The sequence below is a fragment of the Hemitrygon akajei genome, chromosome 11, assembly GCF_048418815.1.
Source record: "Hemitrygon akajei chromosome 11, sHemAka1.3, whole genome shotgun sequence".
NCBI lineage: Eukaryota > Metazoa > Chordata > Chondrichthyes > Myliobatiformes > Dasyatidae > Hemitrygon > Hemitrygon akajei.
The window spans coordinates 86,095,808-86,102,568 of NC_133134.1; the positions used below are offsets into that span (position 1 = coordinate 86,095,808).

At 52.4% G+C, this 6,761-nt stretch overlaps 1 protein-coding gene across 4 annotated transcripts in view; it reads left to right on the top strand.

The window, feature by feature from the left end:
• Positions 1-6,761, top strand: part of LOC140735804 (rho guanine nucleotide exchange factor 2-like) — a 182,525-nt gene that overhangs the window by 68,582 nt on the left and 107,182 nt on the right. The gene's annotated exons all lie outside the window — the stretch shown is intronic.

Below are 6,761 nucleotides of genomic sequence, written 5' to 3' on the forward strand. Positions count from 1 at the left end.
GTCAGTAATATGAAGAAGGCATGGATGCCGACTTTCTGAGGGATTTCCTTTTGAAGCTGTCCACCATGTTGCATCCCTGTATGGAGCTGGCTGAGTTTGCGTGTTTCTGCATCTTTTTCCGATCTTGTGCATACTAGCTGGGATATACTGGTGGTGGTCGTTTACTCAAGGAGAGGGTCACTTCCTGTCTGACTGCACCATGAGTCCCCTCCTCGCATACTCTCCCCTTCACCTCCTTCAAACCCATGGCCCTCCGAGTGTCTGCACTGAGCGCTGTCCTCCTCATCCACTCGCACAGAATCTGGACCTGTACAGCATAAAATCAGGTCCTTCAGCCCACAATATCTGTGCTGACCACGGTGCTGAATCAAACTACCTTCTGCCTACAGGTGATCCATATCCCACCGTTCCCCACAGGTGATCCACATCCCACCGTTCCGGACAGAAGAATCAGAATCAGGATTCATTGCTACGTATTGATTTAATTGTGATAGGCACATCGAAACGTCCTGGGAAGTGCATTATTTGCTTTGTCAAATCAACAAGGATGTTCTGAGGGCAGCCCACTTCTGGTACCACCATGGCATGGCCACAACTTATTACCCCTAACCGCTGTCTTTGGAATGTGGGCCGAAACCCACGTGGTCACAGGGGTACAGCGTACAGCGGCTGAAACGTGGCTCGCTGGTGCTGTGAAAGTGATACCTAAAGCCACTTAAACTGGACCAAACTGCCTGCTTCCACTACTACCACATTCCAGGCAGCTACTGCCCTGCACATCCCCTTTGAACTTCCCCCTTCTCACCTTAAATGAATGCCCTCCAGTGCTTGATATTTCTGACAGGCTGTCATAATTTTATAAACGTCAGCTGCCTGGAAACCAGGCTTCTGAATTCCATCGTCCAGTCCTCTGTCCCGCTCTCTCCCCCTCACCTCTGTTGACACAATGTTTGGCTTCCTGACTTCATATTGCTTTCCTGTGCAGGGAACTCCCCTGGGGAGTTTTATTTCTATAGAAATGCACAAAAGCTCCCCCTCCCTCCGCATTCCCCCCTCCCACTCCTCCCTCCCTTACCCCCTCTCCCACCCCTTACCCCCTCCATCCCCCTTCCCCATCTCCCCCCTCCCACCCCCTTATCCCCTTCCCCCTCTCCCTCCTCCCCCTTCTGCCCTCCTTGTGTTTCACACCCTTCCCCCTCCCCCATCCATGTTCCCGGTTACTGTCCCCTGCCTGCCTGAACTGCACTTTCTCTGTAGCTGTTACACTTTATTCTGCATTCTGTTATTGTTTTACCTTGTTCTACCTCGATGCACTGTGTGATTATCTGATCTGTATGAACAGTACACAAGACAAGCTTTTCACTGTCTCGATACACAATTCAGACATGCCCTGTCCTCCACTCTCCGTCAATCTGTCAGTTCTCCTCCTACTTCCTCCTCATTTTCTTACAGGCTATCTGGCTCTTTGTTCTCTGTACCCCCAGCTGCCTCTCTTCCCAAGCCTCTCACTCTCTAGGTCGGTCTCCCTTTCACCTCTCCCCCCCCCCCCCCCCTTCGCGCTCACCTCCCCTGTCTCCCTCTCCCCCCTTTCGTGCTCACCTCCCCCGTCTCCCGCTCTCTCTCCCTCCCTTCTCTCTCTTCTTCTCTCTCCCCTCCCTATGTGCTTTTACTCTCCCTCTCACTTTCTCTCATTCTCCCTGTCTCAATCCATATGTCTCCTCACTGTCCCTCTCCCTCCAACCTCTCCTCCTCTTTCTTGCATTCCACCCCTCCCCACCCTCTTCTTTCCTGTAGCCCACTCCCTCCAGCTTTATCCTCTCCCTTCCTGCATACCCCTTTCCCCTCTTGCATGCACTGCCTCCTTCCTTCTCTGTCCTTCACCTCCATATCCTCTTCCTGGTCCCTCCTTTCCCCATGGCTGCCCCTGCCCACGTTCTCCCGCGTCTCCCCATGCCCGCGTTCTCCTGCGTCTCCCCATGCCCGCATTCTCCCGCGTCTCCCCATGCCCGCGTTCTCCCGCGTCTCCCCATGCCCGCGTTCTCCCGCGTCTCCCCATGCCCGCGTTCTCCCGCGTCTCCCCTGCCCGCGTTCTCCCGCGTCTCCCCTGCAGGCCAGACGGTCAGGGAGGGGGAATGTGGAGATCCAGTTGGTCACGGAGGTTGGTGTATGGGTGACAGAGCCAGGCACTGGGTTCCAAGGGATTTTGAGAGGGGGCATCACGAACACAAGAAATCTACAGATGCTGGAAATCCAAGCAACATACACAAAATGCTGGAGGAACTCAGCAGGTCAGGCAGCATCAATTGGGAGTAAATAGTCAACGTTTTGGGTCGAGACCCTTCATCAGGACTGGGAGGGGGATGTTCAGTGATACCAGAGTAAGGGGACACTTTTCACTGCTCCTGGTTAGCGACTGTACCATCCAGAAGAGAAACACACCTCCAACCCCATGCAGACCATAGGGCAGAGGCAAGCACAGAGTGAGGCTCCCTCTACATTGTCCCACCATACACTCCTGGGCTCAAAAACAGAGGTGGGCTCCCTCCACACTGTCCCATCACACACTCCCAGGGTCAGACACAGAGTGAAACTCCCTCCACACCATCCCATCACACACTCCCAGGGTCAGACACAGAGTGAAACTCCCTCCACACCGTCCCATCACACACTCCCAGGGTCAGACACAGAGTGAAGCTCCCTCTGCACTGCCCCATCACATTCTCCCAGGGTCAGACACAGAGTGAAGCTCCCTCTACACCGTTCCATCACACACTCCCGGGGTCAGACACAGAGTGAAACTCCCTCTACACTGTCCCATCACACACTTCCAGGGTCAGACACAGAGTGAAGCTCCCTCTGTACTGCCCCATCACATTCTCCCAGGGTCAGACACAGAGTGAAACTCCCTCCACACTGTCCCATCACATTCTCCCAGGGTCAGACACAGAGTGAAACTCCCTCTGCACAGTCCTACCACACATTTCTGGGTTCAGACATAGAGTGAAGCTCCCTCTGCACCATCCTGTCACAGTCTCTGTGGGCAGGATGATGTTTGAAGCTCTCTGTTCACGGTCAGTGTGGGATGGACATGTGTAAATTCAGTATGAGTCAGCTCCTTGTTACAAAGACTCTGATGTAAACACCTTCAGCTCTCTGTGTGTGTCGTTTACAGAAGGTCAGGTTTTCCCCCTGAGTCAAAGTGATCTTTCAGAGCGTCGTCTCATCCTACCCTGTGCCAACTCTCATAGTCAAAGTATGGGAGGCCACTACTGTCCCTGTACCAGACTGGCAAGGTCTAGCAGTTTGTACAATCCCTGTAAAACAGGTAGAGCTGTTGCCTTTCTTCTTCAGAGATCCAGGTTCGATACCAGCCTCTGACACTGTTTTTATTTGTGTCACTCTCTGTGAGTGTGTGTGTGTGTCTCTCGCTGTCTCTGAGTGTGTGTCTCACTCTGTCTCTCTGAGTGAGTGTGTGTCTCACTCTATGTCTCTCTCTCTGTCTCACTGTCTCTGAGTGTGAGAGAGAGTGTGTGTGTGTGTACATGCTCTACGTGTGATTGTGAGGTTTAATTTCTGCTGTAAATCCCCTCCCAGTGCGGTGAATTGAGAAGAGGTGCGAGGTGAAGGATAATAGGGGAGGAGATGGGTGGAGTGGCAGCTGGATGATAGATGGAGGCAGAGAAAGAGAAACGAGAGACAGATGGAGTGTGTGGGGGAGGAGGGGGGAACTGACAGTTGCTATGGGGAGATGAGCCAGACTCTGTTCAGGAAAAGAGGTGAGAGTAGGAACTTGGTGTTCCTGGGATAATGCTCTCAAAGGTACCACATACACCAGCAGCCCACAGCTTGCAGGTCTGAGGATCACATTTGCCTGCTCTCCCTCCACAACACCTCACTCACCTCCTAACTCCCCTGTCCTCAATTGGGGAATCAAGAACTGAAGGGCACAGGTTTAAGGTGAGAGGGGCAAAGTTTAACAGGAACCTGAGGGGCAATTTCTTCACCCAGAGGGTCAGTATATAGAATGAGCTGCCAGAGGAAGTGGTTGAAGCAGGTACAATAATAACATTTAAAATGTACCTGGGCAGGGACACGGATAGGAAAGGTTTAGAGGGATACGGACAGGTACACGGATAGGAAAGGTTTAGAGGGATATGGACAGGTACACGGATAGGAAAGGTTCGGAGGGATACGGACAGGTACACGGATAGGAAAGGTTTGGAGGGATACGGACAGGTACACGGATAGGAAAGGTTCAGAGGGATACGGACAGGTACACGGAAAGGAAAGGTTTAGAGGGATACGGACAGGTACACGGATAGGAAAGGTTTAGAGGGATACGGACAGGTACACGGATAGGAATGGTTTAGAGGGATACGGACAGGTACACGGATAGGAAAGGTTCGGAGGGATACGGACAGGTACACGGATAGGAAAGGTTTGGAGGGATACGGACAGGTACACGGATAGGAAAGGTTCAGAGGGATATGGACAGGTACACGGATAGGAAAGGTTTAGAGGGATATGGACAGGTACACGGAAAGGAAAGGTTTAGAGGGATACGGACAGGTACACGGATAGGAAAGGTTTAGAGGGATACGGACAGGTACACGGATAGGAATGGTTTAGAGGGATACGGACAGGTACACGGATAGGAATGGTTCAGAGGGATACGGACAGGTACACGGATAGGAAAGGTTCAGAGGGATACGGACATTTACACGGATAGGAAAGGTTCAGAGGGATACGGACAGGTACACGGATAGGAAAGGTTTACAGGGATACGGACAGGTACACGGAAAGGAAAGGTTTAGAGGGATACGGACAGGTACACGGATAGGAATGGTGTAGAGGGATACGGACAGGTACACGGATAGGAAAGGTTCGGAGGGATACGGATAGGAAAGGTTCAGAGGGATACGGACAGGTACACGGATAGGAAAGGTTTAGAGGGATACGGACAGGTACACGGATAGGAAAGGTTCGGAGGGATACGGACAGGTACACGGATAGGAAAGGTTTGGAGGGATACGGACAGGTACACGGATAGGAAAGGTTCAGAGGGATACGGACAGGTACACGGAAAGGAAAGGTTTAGAGGGATACGGACAGGTACACGGATAGGAAAGGTTTAGAGGGATACGGACAGGTACACGGATAGGAATGGTTTAGAGGGATACGGACAGGTACACGGATAGGAAAGGTTCGGAGGGATACGGACAGGTACACGGATAGGAAAGGTTTGGAGGGATACGGACAGGTACACGGATAGGAAAGGTTCAGAGGGATATGGACAGGTACACGGATAGGAAAGGTTTAGAGGGATATGGACAGGTACACGGAAAGGAAAGGTTTAGAGGGATACGGACAGGTACACGGATAGGAAAGGTTTAGAGGGATACGGACAGGTACACGGATAGGAATGGTTTAGAGGGATACGGACAGGTACACGGATAGGAATGGTTCAGAGGGATACGGACAGGTACACGGATAGGAAAGGTTCAGAGGGATACGGACATTTACACGGATAGGAAAGGTTCAGAGGGATACGGACAGGTACACGGATAGGAAAGGTTTACAGGGATACGGACAGGTACACGGAAAGGAAAGGTTTAGAGGGATACGGACAGGTACACGGATAGGAATGGTGTAGAGGGATACGGACAGGTACACGGATAGGAAAGGTTCGGAGGGATACGGATAGGAAAGGTTCAGAGGGATACGGACAGGTACACGGATAGGAAAGGTTTAGAGGGATACGGACAGGTACACGGAAAGGAAAGGTTTAGAGGGATACGGACAGGTACACGGAAAGGAAAGGTTTAGAGGGATACGGACAGGTACACGGATAGGAATGGTTCAGAGGGATATGGGCCCAACATAGGCAGATGGGACTAGCCTAGAATGGGAATCTTGGTTAGCATGGACTAATTGGGCTGAAGGACCTGTTCCCATCCTATGTGACTCGGTGACTCTCTTCCCTCACCCTCCAAGCTCCATCCTCTTTGCCCCGATTCCCGCTTCCTCTGCTGTCTGCCTCTCCCTTCTCCTGTGAGACCTCTGCTCACTGATTCATCCAGAGGACTAGGACTAAGCAGTTCACCTTGATGGGGCAGGGAGTGAAGGGTGTGTTGGGTGGGAGGATGAGGGGAAGATGTAGCGATGGTAGAGTTAGTTTCTCAAACGGTAGTTCCAGATTCAATAATACCCGAGACTCTCTCCATCAGAAAGTGTGCGTGGGATTCCCGAGTGTCTTCACCCACCCTCAGTTTCAACCCGCAGAAATAGGTTTTGCAAGTAGTTTTGATTGTGTGGGGTGAATGTAGAATGAGGGGACGACTTTGTTTGTGAAGGCGACCTCTCTCCTGGGCCACCTCCCGGGTCAGTGGGAAACACTGATCGATGAGTTGGCAGAGCGGCTCCTTGTGATGTGGAAGGCAGAGGCTCACAGGTGCTTCATTCCTCCAGCTTGTACCCGCCCCCAGCACGGCAGGAGGGGGAGTTACAGCAGATGGGCATGTTCCCTGCAGAGCGGCTCCTTGTGATGTGGAAGGCAGAGGCTCACAGGTGCCTCATTCCTCCAGCTCGTTTCCCCCCCCCCACCCGCCCCCAGCACGGCAGGAGGGGGAGTTACAGCAGATGGGCATGTTCCGTACCGCAGGGCTATGTGCTAGAGCACACCAAAGATCAATTTTGCCCCCTCTAATGCTGTGTGGAGGTGGGCTGAGTCTAGGCTCGCTTGGAGGGGCTTAGGCAGGTGG